At 43.4% G+C, this 19,041-nt stretch overlaps 1 protein-coding gene across 5 annotated transcripts in view; it reads right to left on the bottom strand.

The window, feature by feature from the left end:
• The window catches only part of EYA2 (EYA transcriptional coactivator and phosphatase 2), a 210,011-nt gene that overhangs the window by 180,331 nt on the left and 10,639 nt on the right, over nt 1–19,041 (bottom strand). The window contains exon 1 of one of the 5 annotated variants that reach the window (XM_053247339.1): nt 13,864–13,952. The exons of the other annotated variants lie outside the window; for them this stretch is intronic. The gene's annotated coding sequence lies outside the window, so the exon portion shown is untranslated. Of the gene's footprint in view, nt 1–13,863; nt 13,953–19,041 lie in introns of those variants that run through there. 5 annotated transcript variants of the gene reach the window in all.

Raw genomic sequence — 19,041 nt, forward strand, 5'->3', positions numbered from 1 at the left:
TTATTTATTTAATTTATATACCTCCTGACTCCCAAGGCTCTAGATGGATTTAAGCTTATTATCTCTTATAGCTATAAAACCAGGCTTTGCTTTAAATACTGGTAAAGCCTGGTGAAAAGGAAAGCCCAGAAAGGAAGGAGAATGTCAGTATGATTGACAACATGAAGGGGTGGGGCTTCATTCTCCTGCATGGCTCCCTACCTCTCCCCAAGCCTAACAGAATAAGTTATTTAAATACGGCAAACGTGCAAATATGCACAATTTATACAAGTTACAGAATATAGTTTGGTTTTTGCACAGAGGTTGATTTCCATTTTTTAGCACAGAGAATAGGTGTTATTATAAAGCTCTCAGAACCATTAATATTTTTTTTACATATTTCAAGATAAACATTTCAGTTTTAATATTAATGTCTTAAATTTTATTTATTCATTTAATTATTTGATTTCTATAGTGCCCTTCCAAAAATGGCTCAGGGCAGTTTACACAGAGAAATAACAAGCAAATACGATGGAACCCTCTGCCCAAAGGGCTCACAATCTAGAAAGAAACATAAGATAGATACCACCAACAGTCATTGGCGGTACTATGCTGGGGGTGGATAGGGCCAGTTACTCTCCCCCTGCTAAATAAAGAGAATCACCACATTAAAAGGTGCCTCTTTGCCAAGTTATCAGGGGTAAACATTAATGTCTTTAATATTAATTTCTTTAAAAACATTAATATTAAAACTGAAATGTTTATCTTGAAATACGTAAAAAATATTAGTGATTCTGAGAGCTTTATAATAATATCTATTCTCTGTGCTAAAAATGGAAATCAACCTCTGTGCAAAAACCAAACTATATTCTGTAACTTGTATAAATTGTGCATATTTGCTATCATTGTTGTCAATGATATCACTGTTATTGATATTACCAACATATTTTTAAAATTACCTTCTCACTTTTCCAAGGGAAAGTGGGGTACATTTCTTCTTCCAAATATATAGAGTAAGGGCTCTTCCAGACATTATAAAATCTGTATGTTTATCTTTGGCATGATATTCATGAATGCCCTGGTCTCCCTCAATTGTCTGACTTCCCCCCCTTTCCCACACACAAAGGAGAGGTGCACTCTAAGGCTAGAGAAGGAGAAAGCACAGCTTTTACCACCAGAGAAGGTCTAGATGCATCTGCACAGAGACATTTCGGTGGGGGGAGGGGATGTGGAATCCTAGTAAGATGTCTGCTCATAAGAAATTGAATTTCAAATTTTAAGCAAACATGAGCTTAGTGTAGTGTAGGATACACATTACATTCACATAGCTTATGCCTTCCCATAGTTAGGGGTGTGCACAAAACCGGTTTTCCTGGTTCAGTTCGGATCTGAACCAGATTCAGACTGGACTGGCTTGGTACTGTCTCCCCGCCTCCAGACTGGGCACTGGCTCAGTACAAATTAGAACCATTTGGGCCCAGTTCAAAGCCCCTAATGTAAAATTGATTTAATTTAAAGTAAAATTGCTTTAAAATTCATACTCTCAGCAGCTGTGGGGCTGCAGCGGTTCCCCCAACCCCTACTGGCCTCCCCAGGAGTCCTGAAGGTCAGTCTAGGCCTTCTTTGGCCCATTTATGCTGACGTTTCTGATTATTTAGCAAAGCACCAAGGAAGCTACCACTCCAGTTACAGAGTGCAGAGCTTAGTTGTTGCAGCTATTTAAGTAACATGCATGGAGATCACTGTAGAGACTAAACTAAATTGATTTATTGGTAAAGTAAAATTGAGATAAGAAAGATCTATCCTAGTGTTTCCATCTTCTCTCCAGGAGGAAAGGAAGAGAACTGACTCACTACAGGAAGTACATGAGGAGAGAAAACAGGGGTCATAGAGTTGAGGGAAGCAGGGACAGGTAAAGGAGACCCTCACTAGCTACCTCTACTCCCAATGGCCCTAGTGGTCATTAGGATAGTCGGTACAAAAGGTTGATGCACTGGAACTCCATGTCCAATGCACTGTTCATACTGGTCTCTCTCTGGCCCCTTATGGGCAATGGCTTTCTAGAGGTGGCAGGACGCCAGCCCTCCTCTTTCCTACCTGTGCATGTGGTGTGTGTCTTTGAAAATTTTTCAATTGGGCCCATGAAAAATTATTTCAATTTCCTTTTAACTTATTTTTGGGCAAAATTTTCCCCAAGAAAAGGGGCTTCCCGCTCATGGTTGAAAAAGAAGGGGCACTGTGGGGAGAGAGCCACTGGGTTGGGGGTCGGGCGGCAGCCTGACACCCAAGAAGAGTACCCACTGAACTCTTCTGCTGGGATTGCATTTGAATAGATTTATCTGGGTTTCCTTCCTTCTTTTGCTCCCCCAGTCAATCTTGCAGAAGACTGATGATATAAAGTGGGTGAACTGCTCCAGGAAGTCAATTTTCTGCAAGATCACTGAGTACCTCTATAAAGAAATTTTTAAAAAAAGAAAAGCGAGGCTTTAAGAAGAGTCTATCAGTATGACCCCTCCATACGTCTCACTCAGAAGAAACGTCGAGATGTTTCAAAGTATCTCAAAAAGGCACCCTAAAACGTCAAACTTTTTAGCACAAAGATAATGCCAGCTGAAAAATCTGAATCATGGATGGATGGCACCTTAATGTCTTGCACTGACTTCGACATAAATCCCCCATGTGTATGAACGCACACCCACCCTTCCTGTGGTGAAACAAAGTAATATTGCCATGTGGGAAGTTCCCATGAGTACAATTCTCATTAGCTACATATATAGCCTCTACTTGAGTGCAGCCCAATTACAAGCCTAACAGCAACTCCACACATGACCAATGTGTTTGCATGGTGGGGAGCAACGTATGACCACATGAACCCTTAGTCTGAACACCTCCTTTGCAGGTTACTCAAACCCCCTCCTCACCTTGCCTCACATCTAGACCACTGCATCTGACCACAGCTCCTTTATTTTCTGGGCCATACAAAAAATATTTAGCACTATAATTCCTGAACGTGAAATAGAAGAAGAAAGATTTGCCCAATACCATCCAACAAATCCATGGCTGAGCCAGTACACAAAATGCACTGTAAAGCCTCAAATTAGTACTCAGATAAATTGATACATGTTAATTGCCAATCAGTTTCAATTTTTAAAAAACATACCCACAAATATCAGACACACTTTCCCTATAGGACATTAAGAGACATGTCTTTGCACAGCAGTAAATGGTCATTGGGTGCAGTAAATATTTCCACTTTCCAAAAGCAGAAACACAGTGGGCAGCATCCCAACCAATATGTGCAATATTGGGTTGGATGAGTGATAACAGGCTGAAGGTGAATCCAAACAAGAGGGAGGTACTGTCTGTAGGGGGTTGGGATCCGAGAGATGGTTTCGATCTGCCTGTTTTGGATGGGGGTTACACGCCCCATAAAACATCAGGTTCGTACTCTGGGAGTGCTCCTTGATCCCAAACTCTCCCTGGTTTCTCAGGTTGAGGCAGTGGCCAGGAGTGCTTTTTATCAGCTTCGACTGATATGCCAGATACATCTATTTCTGGAGACAAGTGACCTTAAAACGGTGGTACATATGCTGGTAACCTCTAGGCTTGACTACTGTACTGCACTATGTGGAGTTGCCTTTGTATGTAGTTCGGAAACTACCATTGGTACAGAATGTGGCAGCCAGATTGGTCTCTGGGTTTACCTGAAGGGACCATATAACACCAATTCTAAAAGAAATGCACTGGCTGCCAATATGTTTCCGAATGAAATAGAAAGAGCTGGTTATTACCTATAAAGCCCTTAACAGCTTGGGTCCAGGGTACTTAAGAGAGCGCCTTCTCTGTCATGAATCCCTTTGCCTATTAAGATCATCTGGAGAGGTCCAGTTACGGTTGCCGCCAACTCGTTTGGTGGCAACTCGGGACTGGGCCTTCTCTGTGGCTTTGAAATGAACTCCCTGCTAAAATAAGAGAATCTCCTTCTCTGTTTGTTTGTAGGAGGACCCTGAAGATGTACCTGTTTTCCCAGGCTGTTAACTGAAAATTTTAAACTTTAATGTGTTTTTATCTGTTGTGATTTTTATCGGTTTTATGAATTTTAAGTGTTTTATATATTTTTATATTATGCTTAAATCTGTATACTGCATAGAGATTTCTAGATCAGGCAGTATAGAAAATAAAATAAAGTAAAATAAAAGTGCGCGGATGGAAGTTCTGCTTGTGTGCAAGGGAGGAGGGGCAATATTTACTCACTCTGCTTTCTCTCTGCAGCTTGCTGAACCACCTGCAGGATGAAGAAGAAAGAGGGGATGGGGGGAAATCGCTCCTCCCCCCTTGCGCAAGTGGAACATATTGCATTCATGCAATTACTAGTTTGGATGCTGCCCATGAGATCTAGGCTGAGAAGTGAAACTGAAGTGGATCATCTCTGCAGAAATCTATATATTTAATTCTCTTAGCCAGCATGTCTATCCTCCTGGATTTTGCGGCGGAACTCTCACAACACATTGTGAAAGTTCCGGCCTTGGGCGAGACTTGAAGGGAAAGAAAAAATGGTGGCAGTGGTGGCAGCGGGCCACAAAATGGCCAGAAGAGGTGGTGGTGGGACGGCCTGGCCAGGCCATCCCGGGTAAGGAGGCGTCAGTGGCCTCGGCTGGCTGCTGGGAGGCAGCAGCGGGACGGCCTGACCCGTCCCGGGTGAGGAGGCAGTGGCGGCGGCCCAGCCTGGGCACTGGGAGCAGGAGGTAGCGACGGGATGGTCAGGTGAGGGGAGACGAGGGAGCCAGCAAGAGGGCAAGGGGCTGGGGGAGTGAATGGAGCAGCCTGTGGCGAGCGTGGGGAAGGGGGAGGGAGAGGAGGAAAGAGAGAGGGGCAGGGGGGGAAAGAGAGGGGAGGAGCAGGAGGGAGGGAGGCAAGATAGAGTGGGACAGGATGGGAGGGGGGACAGCCGGCCCCAAAGAGCGCACAGAAGCTCTGTGCGGGTCGGCTAGTTATGAATAAATTGAGCAACTTCCAGTAAGTCCCACTGAAATTAATGGAACTTAAATTAGTCAAATCCACAGCTGAGCCTGGATTTAACCAATTTAACTTGTCATGTCAATTTCAACACTCCTTATCCACCAGTTTATTTGCTGGTCTTGTGGTAGCAAGCATGACGTCCCCTTAGCTAAGCAGAGTCCACCCTGGTTGCATATGAATGGGAGACTAGAAGTGTGAGCACTGTAAGATACTCCCCTCAGCTCTGGGAAGAGCAGAAGGTTTCAAGTTCCCTCCCTGGCTTCTCCAAGATAGGGCTCAGAGAGATTCCTGCCTGCAACCTTGGAGAAGCCACTGCCAGTCTGTGAAGACAATACAGAGCTAGACCGACTAATGGTCTGACTCAGTAAATGGCAGCTTCCTATGTTCCTACCTCTAACTAATCTGGATGCTGCCCATTGCTTCTAAGTTCCCTGATGTGCTGCTTTGTCTGCATACAGTTTTCTGCAAGAGCATTAAATGATTTAGACCAAGTGCCTTTATCATATGCTTTTTCAAATGGATTGTAGAAATCGAGCTTCCTGATAATTCACTTGCAGTATGCACAGTTTCCACATAAGAAGTGGCCTTGCAGGAAGCTGCATATTTACAACTCATCTGATAAAAAAAGCATACATGTTTTCTTTTCTTAGAAATATTATTCTGCCTTCCATCACTATGCAATACAGTCACCAGGTATTACAATGTTCTCTTCAGAAACAGCTCTAATTACAAGAGGGCTGTGCATTGCTTTAAAAAAAAAACTGGAATCAGATCTAATCCAATGTTAGTGCATCAGCTTGCTGATATAACGGGGGATACTTGCATCCATTCAATTGGACAGTGCATCAAAAGACTGGATCAAGTCTGTGTAAAGGTAAAGTGTGCCATCGAGTTGGTGTCGACTCCTGGTGCCCACAGAGCCCTGTGGTTTTCTTTGGTAGAATATAGGAGGGGTTTACCATTGCCCTCTCCCGCGCAGTATGAGATGATGCCTTTCAGCATCTCCCTATATCGCTGCTGCCTGAAATAGTAGCAGTGGGATTTGAACCGGCAACCTTCTGCTTGTTAGTCAAGCATTTCATGTACTGAGGGCCTAATCTGGTGACAAAACAGTGGGCTCTTCAACCACCTTTGAAATTCAAAAAGCTGTTGCCTTCATAGGCAGAAGTCGTGTTTAAAAACTGCTTTCATCCCCAGGAGCCATCCCATAATGTTCCAGAGAAGGAAGCTGTGTCCCTGCCCTTATGCAGCAGTACTACTACTGCAACAGCTTTTTGAGGTTCAAAGAAAGGAGAACCCACCGAACTGCCACCAGGTAAGCCCACAACAGCAGGGTGTATCAGACACCCTTGCATCTGATCTAATTTAACCGGGCCCTATCAGACAATTGTTTTGATCACAGCCAAATCAATGAAAATATTTCCAATAGCACCTGCATCGAATTAGATCAAATTAAGTGCCTGATTTTATCCACAATCCTAATGTAAGTCACCATTTGCTACAGAGAAATTCTCCTAAATATTTTATTTATTTCAACTCTCACCCTAATAAAAAGTGCACTTTATTAATCTGGTGTGTGTGTTTGCGGGGTGTCTGTGTTCAAATGCCTAGGTGGGCTGCCTCGAGTATTATACAAACTGCAAAGTGGGGAAAAAAATCATTAACTATTTCCCTCTGGGAGTACAGGAACAGAACAGCCGCAAAATAATCAGGTTAACAGGGTGTGTGTGTGTGTGTGTGTGTGCGCGCGCACACACACAGAGAAAACACTGTGCAGTAGGTACTAGTCAGTTTCCTATGCAATGCAATTGGGGTACAAAATAAACCCTAATGCTGTCAGACTATATACTGCAATTTAAGGGGAAGCATGGAACACCATAAGATCAGGCCCAAGGCCTATAGTCCAGCATCCTATTCCACACAGTGGCCCACCAGATGCCTCTGGGGATCCCATAGGCAAGAGGTAGGCAAGATTTATGTGCATGCCCTCTCTCCTGCTGTTTCTCGCCTGCAATTGTTACGAGAGGCGTCTTGCCTCTGAGGCTGGAGGTGGGCTATATCCATCAGACTAGTAGCCATTGATAGACCTGTCCTCCATGGTTTTGTCTAAGCTCCCTTTAGAGTCAGCCAAACTATTAGCCATCACCACATACCATGGCAGAGAATTCTACAGCTTAACTATGCTGTGTGAAAAATGTAAAGGGAAAAGAATTTCTATCTACTCTCTCTACTCCATGCATAATTTTATACACCTCTCTCATTTTATACACCTCTCTCATAGTTGCCTCTTTTCCAAACTAAAAAGCCCCCGATGCTGAAGCCTTGCCTCATAACTAAGGTGCTCCAGGCCCTGATCATCTTGGTTGCCCTCTTCTGCAACTTTTTTCATTCTACAATGTCCTTCTTAAGATACAGTGACCAGCACTGTATGCAGTATTCCAGATGTATCCACACCACAGATTTGTATAAGGGCATTATAATATTAGCATTTTTATTTTCAATCCCCTTCCTAATGACCCCTAGCATGCAACTTGCCTTTTTCACAGCAGCTGTGCACTGAGTCGACACATTTCACATTTGGGTAAACATAAGAACAGCCCTGCTGGATCAGGTCCAAGGCCTATCTAGTGCAGGGTCCTGTTTCACACAGTGGCCCACCAAGTGCCGCTGGGAAGCCCACAGGCAAGAGAGGAGGGCATGCCCTCTCTCCTGCAGTTACTCCCCAGCAACTGGTATTCAGAGCCATCCTACCTTTGTGGCTGACCTATAGCTCTCAGGCTAGTAGCCATTGATAGACCTCTCTTCCACAAATTTATCCAAGCCCCTCTTAAAGCCATCCAGGTTGTTGGCTGTCATCACATCTTGGGGCAGAGAATTTCACAAGTGTGAAAAAGTACCGGTGGATGCCATCTGGCCCTGGTAATTTGATAATTTTTAGTTTTCCTTGAAAGTCTAGAACATCCTCTCTCGTCAGTTCTTCAGCCTCCAAGCCTGAGAAGCTCAGTTCCGGAGCAGGTATATGGTCAGTATCCTCCACCATGAATACAGATGCAAAGAACTCATTCAGCTTCTCTACAAGCTCCTTATCCTCCTTAATAATCCCTTTCACACCCTAATCATCTAAACTCCCTGGCAGGTTTTCTGCTTCTGACATATTTGAAGACGTTTTTGTTATTCCCCTTGACACTTTACCTATATGCTTTTAAAGCTCTATTTTTGCATCCCTTCTTGTCTCCTTGCATTTCCTTTGCCAGAGTTTATGTTTCTTTCTGTTCTCTTCATTTGGGCAGGACTTTCACAAGCTCTAGTAATGAAAGTCAAGGAGCACAGTGAAAAAATGGGACTACAACTAGATGTAAAGAAAACTAAACTAATGACAACGGGTACAGCAACCAGCCTCAAAATTGACAATGAAGACATTGAATTGGTAGATAGCTTCAGCCTTTTAGGATCAACCATCAAGAGTAAAGGATCCAGCAGTCAAGAAATATGCTGCAGACTAGCACTTGGTAGGGTAGCAGTGAAGGTCTTGGAAGGATATTTAGATGCCGTGACATATTTACACCTACAAAGATTAGAATAGTTCGGGCAATGGTTTTTCCGTGACACTCTATGGATGCAAAAGCTGGACTTTGAAGAAGCAAGATAGAAAAAGCATTTACACCTTTGAACTTTGGTGCTGGAGAAGACTTTTGAAGATACCATGGACAGCCAGGAAAACAAACAAATGGCTTATAGAACAAATCAATCCAGAATTTTAACTCAAGGCACAAATGCCCAGGCTCAAACGATCATACTTCAGACACATTATGCGAAGATCCAGCTCCCTTGAGAAGTCCATAATGCTGGGGAAAGGTGAAGGAAAGAGAAGAAGAGGATGACCAGCAGCAAAGTGGATGGACTAGATTACAATAGCAGTGACTGTACCACTGAGAGACCTTAAAGGCCAAGTTAAAGACAGATCATCCTGGAGAGAATCTATATATGTGGTCACTAAGAGTTGACACCAACTTGACAGCTTGTAATCCATCCATCCATCCATCCATCCATCCATCCATCCATCCATCCATTTTCTGAAGGAAGTCTTCTTCCCTTTTATAGCTTCCTTGACTCTTCTTGTTAGCCATGCTGGTGTCCTTCTGAACTTAATAGTATATTTGTTCCTTCCTGGTATACATTCCATCTGAGCTTCTATTATTGTGATTTTAAATAAGATCCATGCTTTCTGGAATGATTTGACCCTTCTGACTTTCCCTTTCAGCTTCCTTTTTACCAGTCGCCTCATTTTTGAGAAGTTTTCTCTTCTGAAGTACAACACAATTTACAAAACATTACAAGACAACTGATCTCCTTAAGGTTGATGAATACAAGCAGTGTGTAGTTGCCGAAGACTGAAATAAAAGTTTTATCAAGATTTTCCACTTCTCTAAGCCAATTTGACCCCATTTTTCAGGAAAGTATTAGAACATTACAATCCCATTTAAAACATTTAAATCTTCACTGCCAAAAGGCAGCTCACAATAAAAATTTAACAGAATCAACATAAGAAAAAAAAAATAACAAGCAATAGTAAAATCCCAGCACTGATAATCTGCCAATACAAATATCAAAGAACCAAGAAAGCCAGCAGAAAACCATTCATAAAGAGGCACAACACAAAAGTTATGTTTTAACTATCTACCAAAAATAATGAAGAATGGCGGGGTGGGGTCACAGAAGTTTCTGAAGGGAGGACATTCTCCATTTCTTCTCTTCTATCCTATACTAAGATGAAGCTGGCTGGTTAGTGTTGGACTAGGACCAGGAAGACACGAGTTCATAATCACCATTCAGCCATGAAACTCACTGGGTGACTCTGGGCCAGTCATGTATCTCTCAGCCTAACCTACCTCACAGGGTTGTTGTGAGGATAAACATAACCATGTACACTGCTCTGAGCCCTCGGAGGAAGAGCAGGATATAAGTGTATAAATAAATAAATAAATAAATATACTGAGTCATACCTTCAGTCCATGACTATGTAAAGAATTACAGGTTGTTCTAGTAAGAAGTAATCTGCCTACTTTCCTTTCACTATCCCTACACCTGTACCAAATTTGGTTCAAATAGGTTAAGCAGTACACAGTTGCACCTAAAATGTTCACGGAGCCGCCACCTAGGGTCAGGGTGCATGAAATCATTACAAACTATGCCACTGAGGTGTCCCTGTCTGTCACTCACTACAACTGTGGTTCAAATTTGGTTCAAATTGGTTAGACAGTCCACAAGTTAGGCCACTTGTGTCTCAAGTGTTCACAAGTCCGCCATCTTGACTCCGGGGTAACATCATCACAAACTATGCCACTGAAGTGTCCCTACAACTGTACCAAATTTGCTCATATTGGTCCAGGCATTACAAAATTGATTGCGGGGGGGGGGGCACATAGACGGACACACACACGGAATGCTGGGTCATCTCATAACCCCACTGGAAAGTAGGCTAATAAAAGTGGACAGCCGTGACCCCCAATTTCAGCAGAAGCGCCAATGATGCTGCTCTAAAATGCCATTGCTATAGCATCTCACAGAGCAGATGACTTTACAGAGCAACCCAACAGCCAGATAAGTGTGGCTTGGCCTATCGGGGGCGGGGGGGGAGCGGACAAACAGACCCTGCTTCACTTTTACCTGATTCAGGTAACTAACAACCTGGTTCAGGTTGTTAGTTAATAGCAAGGCTGTACTTGGGGAAGTACTTGTGGCTTATTCTACCACTGCTTGGTTTCAAAGTCAAAGACGAGGTGAACAACAATTACACAAAGCAGCAAGTTGTAAGGTAAAGGTAAAGTGTGCTGTCAAGTTGATTTCGACTCCTGGCACCCACAAATGTGATAGGGTCTGAAATCTATCATATTCCGTGATTGGGTTTTTCCATGGTAAGCTTTTAAAAATGTCTCAAGCAACCATATACACACTTGCTAAGGAGCAGAATGCTTACTAAACTAACATTATACTGTGAAAAAATAATGCATGTAAAACCGGCTTGTAGTCTGTCTATATGAGAAACTACTGTCAGTCTGTGTGAACAATACTGAGCTAGATGGCCCAGTGGTGTCAGTCAGTATAAGGCAGTTTCCTATGTAAGATTCTAATAAGTATGATTTTAAAAATGCAGTTTTCCCCCCTTCAGTCATATTCCCATTCTACAAACCTTTTTTTCTTTTTTCAAATAGTTTTATTGTCCCTACTGTCTCTAGCAAAACTGGAACAACTAAATTAATTGAATGCCTTTAAATTTAAAACTGGGGGGAAAGGGTGCCAGATGTAACTTTTATAGATCACTTTTTGTATTTTTTTGTACCAATAACATTAAGAGAGAGAAAGTAGAGATGTCAGTTGCCCTATAATTTGTTTGTGGTGGGAGGAGGCTCTAGGAATTAACTACTTAATCCAAAATATCATATGGTCTAACTGCATCCAGCAGGGGCCAGGATAATTTTTTATTAGCTTCGGCTGATACGCTAGCTACGCACATTTCTGGAGGTAAGTGACCTTAAAACAGGGGTACATATGCCGGTAACTTCCAGGCTTGACTACTGTAATGCACTCTATGGGGGCTGACTTTGTACGTAGCCTGGAAACTACAACTGGTATAGAATGCAGCAGCCAGTTTGGTCTCTGGGACAATCTAAAGGGACCACATAACACCGATTTCACAAGAACTTCACTGACCACTGATATGTCTCCTAGCAAAATACAAAGTGCTTGTAACTGCAGGTGGACCTTGTTATCCACGGGGGTTCCATTCTCCACTACAACTGCAGATAACAGAACCATGGATAATGAGGCAATGGGAATGGGGGAGTTAGGTTCCTGGAGGCTGAAGAAAAAGGCAAAAATGGTGGTGGTGGTGGGAAATCAAAATGAAGCTTTGGGTCTCCAGCTGTCCACAGTTCCAAATCATTTTTCCACAAAAGTATCACAGAAATATTTTTAGCAAATGAACCACGAAATGGCTCATTTTCTCAAAATGGTGGCCAGAAATGACCTCAGAGGATTTTTCCCGCCACCCCAAAACCGTGTTTTTAACTCCTTTTTAACTGTCAATATTGAGGTTGGGTACCTAATCCCTAACTGCTAATACTCGGAACCTGCACACCCGGTACTTCTGGCCACTTGCAGCTGAGGATGGCAACAGGGAGGCGGAGAGGTACACTGCTGCCCCAAGAGGCCTTGATACAATGGAGCGCCGGCAGGGGAAATGCAGTGGGAGGGGTAAGTGCACCCTTCCCCACCCTTAAGGGAGAACCCTCGCCGCCTCCGGAACAGTTCCGGGGACATTCCTATCAGAAAGCACTCTGAGCAGGGTTACATAAGTTAGCCAAAGCACATGGATTGCGGAGTGTGTGTGTGTGTGTCTATTTTCTACTGCAGTGGTCTTCGTTATTTTTCAAGTGGAGGCCACTTTGGCAAAAAGAACTTCAATGAGAGAGCCATTTCCCACACAATACTGCACTTTTCTCAGTGCTGGGAGGGTCCTTTAAAAGAAATTGATCCCTCTTTTAAGAGCTCTAAGAAGGGCAACACTTTTCAGCACTCTGTGCACACCTTCCAAGAATGTGCAAGGGCTCAAGAGGGCTCCATTTCCCTGAAAGGAGTCCCCTGGCACCGGGCACTGCACAGTGAGAATGGTTACCTCTGCATGGTGCCAAGAAACCTGCACACACAGATCTTCACACAGGCCAAACAATTAATTACTCAGGGAACCACACTTATGGTTGTTCCCTCCCACAGGGATTCCCAGATGTTGTTGACTACAACTTCCAGCATCCCCAACTGCAATGGCCTTTGGCTGGGGATAATGGGAGTTGTAGTCAACAACATCTGGGAATCCCTGTTAGAGGGAACAGTGTTGATGGGGGCCTGTTAACCTCTGCTAACTGAGCAAAGAGGCACCTTTTAAAGTGATGGTCTTATATTTAGCAGGGGGAAGAGCAACTGGCCCTATCGAGCCCTAGCACAGCATCCTTCCAGTGGCTGTTGCTGGTATCTGCCTTATGTTTCTTTTTAGATTGTGAGCCCTTTGGGGACAGGAGACTGTTTTATTTATGTATTATTTATTTTTCTATGTAAAGTGCTTTGTGAACTTTGGTTGAAGAGTGGTATATAAATATTTGTTGCAGTAGTAGTGTCACCATCTCCCCCTGGGCCTTAGGAACATAGGAAGCTGCCATACACTGAATCAGAAAGAAAAATGAGGAGCACACACGGATGATGAAGAAGGAAAGAAACCATATACATAGGAACATGTATATAGACCGTGTATATAATCTATAGAAAGGTTACACACCATAGATTATTATCACATTGCCAAAGAAACCCATGGTATCAAAAAAAATGCCATACAAACCAATTTCTCACACATCTGTGATAATTTTCACAATGGACAATTGTATGGACATATAGACAAGGAAAAAGCACACAATGGCAAAGAAAGAGTCCCAAGAGGTAGCTGAAGAGTCAGAAGGTGATCAAAAGTTCCATTAGATGTATAATGAATCAAAAGTTTCCTGTAGTGTATCACAGGATCAGTTCTTATATTTACTCAGTCTTGCTACTGCTCCATAAGATCCATTCTTGCTGTGATTCGTTGTGACAGGTATCCTAGGCAAGCAGGTATCCTAGGCAAGCAGGTATCTAGGTAGTTTGTAGCCTGTTTCCTCCTGCTCTAAGCAGGGCATCATCAGGAGAAGTTTTTAGCAATTTGTCTTAGTGGCTCATTCTACAAAGAATCAAAAAACCACAATAATACAGTGATCCCTTCACTATTAAAATACTTTAAACACAATCGTTATCTAAACTCAAGGAGAGAAAAGGTTTACTTACTTTGTTACACCTTACTTTAGATAACTTTCATTATTGGCTCTTTTCCAGTAGTTTCGCATTGGAACTCTACTCTTACAAGGTCATTCTAAAAAGCAACTCCTGCAATGCTGCTTAATATACCCTTCAAGCTCCCTCAGTCTTATACATTTCCGTTAATTAACAACTAGATATTCATTATCCAATCAGTCACATAAATACCTCAGATTGCAGGTAGTAACACACATGTGCAGAGAACGCCAACATCAAAGCATCACAAGAAAAAAGATGTTACCTATTCTATTACAGATAAAGGTTCAGAAGTCTACAAGAATCTGCAAAATGTGTAAACGTTCCATTATTTACAAACTTAAGTAACACCAAAATGCACCTACATTTATCTCTTCTTCTTGTTAGTCTTACAAGTAACTGGCCAGGTCATTGACCTGATTTAAACCCAATGGTTCTAAAGTTTTAAGTTGGTATATGAAAAAAGCTTCCTTTTGCAGGAGAACAGTTTTAATATCCAAGTAGGAGAATTCTCCTACAATACACTGAATCAGACCATCGGTCTATCTAGCTCAGTATTATCTAAACAGACTGGCAGTGGCTTCTCCAAGGTTGCAGGCAGGAATCTCTTTTAGCCCTATCTTGGAGGTGCCAGAGAGGGAACCTGGAACCTAGATGCTCTTCCCAGAGCGGCTCCATCCTGAGGGGAATATCTTGCAGTGCTCACACGTCTAGTCTCCCATTCAAATGCAAACAGGGTAGACCCTGCTTAGCCAAGGGGACAAGTCATGCTTGCTACCACAAGACCAGCTCTCCTCTCTGGGAGGAGAGGCCTTACAATGAAGAACACTGCTCTACTGAGAAAGGATAAAGAAAGTATGGATGGGCCTGCGGAGGTCACCATGTGGCACTGTGGTGGAGAACCTGCCATCAGGACCAGCATTTGACATTTTGCTGCCTGGAGTGGAGTACAAAAGAGTGCCCCCATCCCTCTTTTCTCTCAAATTAATCCTCCCCAATTAATCCTTTCTTTCAAATATCTCCCGTTCCTAATAGAAAAGGCAGGAAGGGGTTGAGGAAAAGTACCATGGTGCCATTTCATCTTCCTTCCTTTGCAGACCATCCATGGGAGGCAGTGCTAGGTGGGCTCCTGTGACCTGCTCAGGATAGTGTCCACAATCTGCTGCATCACCATGCTTTATGGTCATCAATTGCCTGACACCTCCAAATGTCTCACTGACCTAGCGCAGATAAAGCAGATATTCCAGGTCAAAAAGGTGCCAACCTTACTTTTGCAATCTGTATTTATCATCCATGTGGTGGTACACAGCGTAGATTGAGCTTGCCATAGCCACAGCAGCATCCTGTAGTACAGGAAAACCACTACATGTAGGGAAAAGCTTTATTACTAAAAACAACAGTATATGTATTTGACCTTCCCTATGATAAAACCAAATGCCCTTAAGATACTCTAAGTGGAACCACATGTGGTTCTGCTTCCATAACCTCCTCTCTCCTCACTAGAAGGGACCCTGTGACACTGTGCACCAGGGTGGAAAAGGGTGTGAAGCCCCTTGCCTAACCTTGTCTGTGAGGATGGCGGGGCTAACTAGAAGGTCTGAAACTATTTTTTAAAAATACATACCCAATATTATTTGCAAAAATTACAGAAAACAAGTCCAAAACTAGCAAAGATAAGTTTACAAATTTTAGATTTCCAAGTTATATTCCTCCAAAGGAAAATGGTCTTTTTTTCTGGATCGCTGTAAAGTTGAGCTCTGATGCATCTCACTACTGATAGACATTTCTGGAAAGTGTGTGTGTATGTGTGCGTGTGCGCATATTTTAAACCAAGGAGTTGCCAAAGAGCAGACTCTACAAATATGCTGTTATGTTAAATATTAACATCCATTTGTTTTGTAGGTTGTAATGCGATCTCATGTGGTGTGATCCCATATGGCAGCAATATGCATGTGAATAGGAACCACATGAGGGGGGACCAATTCATGTGGATCTTACTCACCCAACTGGGCCAGGCGAGAGCATGGAGAAAAACCAGGTGAGAAAGACTCTATTCATGATTCTATACTTTCCAACTCTTCCCATTTACCAGAGACATTTCCTATTTTCTGGAACATGTCCCTGGTAAACCTGTTTTTGCCTCTTGGAATGCCTTGTTCATCCCACACACACCCCACCTGCTGGCCAGATATGAGTTGTCGTTCTTCGGGATTCAGCTCCCTCCTCAAAGTCTCTAGAAATTAAATCTCTAAGTGGATGTGTGTGGATGCATTTTATTCCTAGTGCGCCTGCATGTATGGGTATACAACAGTGTTCCCTCTAACGGGGATTCCTAGATGTTGTTGACTACAACTCCCAGAATCCCTGGCTTCTGCTTGGCAATTATGGGAATTGTAGTCAACAACATCTGGGAATCATAGGAACATAGGAAGCTGCCATATACTGAGTCAGACCATTGGTCTATCTAGCTCAGTTTTTGTCTTCACAGACTGGCAGCGGCTTCTTCAAGGTTGCAGGCAGGAATCTTTCTCAGCCCTATCTTGGAGAAATCAGGGAGGGAACTTGGAACCTTCTGCTCTTCCCAGAGCGGCTCCATCCCCTAAGGGGAATATCTTACAGTGCTCACACACCAAGTCTCCCATTCATATGCAACCAGGGCAGACCCTGCTTAGCCAAGAGGACAAGTCATGCTTGCTACCACAAGACCAGCTCTCCTCTATTCTTCTCCAAGGCTGCAGGCAGGAATCTCTCTCAGCCCTATCCTGGAGATGCTGCCAGGGAGGGAACTGGGAACTGTCCTGCTCTTCCCAGAGCGGCTCCATCCCGAGGGGAATACCTCACAGTGTTCACACATCAAGTCTCCCATTCAAATGCAACCAGGGTGGACCCTGCTTAGCTAAGGGGACAGGTCATTCTTGCTACCGCAAGACCAGCTCTCCTCTCCTAATCTCTGTTACAGGGAATACTGGTGCACAACACTAAGGAATTATGCCAGTGATCTTCACTATTTTTCAAGCAGGGGCCACTCCGGCAAAAAACTTTCAGTGCAAGAATAATTTTCCACTTTCGCAAATGCTGTACTTTCCCCAGTCCCGGGTGTGGGGCTTTAAGATAGGCTTTTCAAACCTCAACAACATCTTAGAAGGTGTGTACAGACTGCTAGAAAGTAGTGTTCTTTCCTGCACTTTCCTCATAGAGCTCTACACTTCCCAGTGCTCTATGTGTGCCTTCCAAGATGGTACTGGGACACGAGAGGGCTCTGTTTCCCTTAAAAGAGTCCTAGCAGCACCGGGGAAAACATAAAACACTGGATTATTCAGTGCACAGCATATAACACATGGAATCCAACTTTCAGCAATGTGTAATAGTCGGGGGGGCGGCGGCTTGGGCAATAATTCTAGGTATGAGAATTGTTACATATGTATCCTTATTTTTATCAGTCAGATATTACAGGGCTTGGGCTTGGCTTATCTACTTTGGCAATTCCAAATAAAACTTCATTACCTGCTTTCCATTTGTAGGCATGCTTAACATAAGAACCCAAAGACCGCCCTGCTGGATCAGGCCCAGTGCCCATCTAGTCCAGCATCCTGATTCACACAGTGGCCCACCAGATACCGCCAGAAGACTACAGGCAGGAGTTGAGGGTATACCCTCCCTCCTGCTGTTACTCCCCTGCAACTGGTACTCAGAGGCATCCTGCCTTTCAGGCTGGAGGTGGTCTATAGACCTCCGACTAGTAGCCGATGACAGCCATCTCCTCCATGAAGTTATCCAAACCCCTCTTAAAGCCTTCCGGGTTGCTGGCTGTCACCACATCTTGTGGCAGAGAATTCCACAAGCAGATTATGTGTTGTGTGAAAAAGTACTTCTGTTTGTTGGTCCTAAATTTCCTGGAAATCAATTTCATGGGATGACCCCTGGTTCTAATGTTTTGTGAGAGGGAGAAGAATTTCTCTCTATACACTTTCTCCACACCATGTATGATTTTATAGACCTCTATCATGTCTCCCCACAGTCGTCTTTTTTCTAAACTAAAAAGCCCCAGGTGTTGTAGCCTTGCCTCGTAAGAGAGGTGCTCTAGGCCACTGACCATCTTGGTTGCCCTCTTCTGCACCTTTTCCAGTTCTACAATGTCCTTTTTTAGATGTGGTGAGCAGAATTGTACACAGTACTCCAGGTGTGGCCACACCATAATTTTGTATAAGGGCATTATAACACTAGCAGTTTTATATTCTCTCTCCTTCCTAATGAACCCTAGAATGGAATTGTTGCCCACTCAACCAGTTTGAAAAGATCCTTTTGGAGCTCCTCACAATCTGTTTTGGATTTCACTACCCAAAAGAGTTTGGTATAATCTGCAAATATGGCCACCTTGCTGCTTATCCCCTACTTCTAGATAGCAATAGCACTTATATTTATATGCCGCTCTATAGCTGGAGCTCTCTAAGCGGTTTACAATGATTTAGCATATTGCCCCCAACATTCTGGGTACTCATTTTACCGACCTCGGAAGGATGGAAGGCTGAGTCAACCTTGAGCCCCTGGTCAGGATTGAACTTGTAACCTTCTGGTTACAGGGCAGCAGTTTTACCACTGCACCACCAGGGGGTCTTACTTATCATTTATGAATAAATTAAAGAACACCAGTCCCAGTACAGATCCCTGGGGGACCCTACTTCTTACTTCCCTCTCCATGTATACCTACCCTCTGTTTCCTGTCCTTCAACCAGTTAGGAATCCACACATGTACTTGTCCCCTTATCCCATGACTGCTAAGTTTCCTCAGGAGTCTTTGATGAGGAACTTTGTCAAAAGCTTTTTGAAAGTCCAGGTATATTTTGTCAACTGGATCACCTTGATCCCCACACTTGTTTACACTCTCAAATAACTCCAAAAGGTTTGTGAGGCAAGATTTACCTTTGCAGTAGCCACGCTGGTTCTCTCCCAACAGGGCCTGTTCTTCTATATGCTTTAAAATTTTATCCTTGCGGATGCTTGTCATCAATTTGCCTGGAACGGGTGTTAAGCTAACCGGCTTTCAATTTCCGGGCTTGCCCCTGGATCCCTTCTTGAAAACTGCTGTTACATTTGCTACTTTCCAGTCCTCTGGTATGGAGCCTGATTGCAGGGATAAGTTATATGTTTTAGCAAGGAGATCGGCAATTTCAC

This window comes from Hemicordylus capensis, chromosome 4, assembly GCF_027244095.1.
Source record: "Hemicordylus capensis ecotype Gifberg chromosome 4, rHemCap1.1.pri, whole genome shotgun sequence".
Taxonomy (NCBI): Eukaryota; Metazoa; Chordata; class Lepidosauria; order Squamata; family Cordylidae; genus Hemicordylus; species Hemicordylus capensis.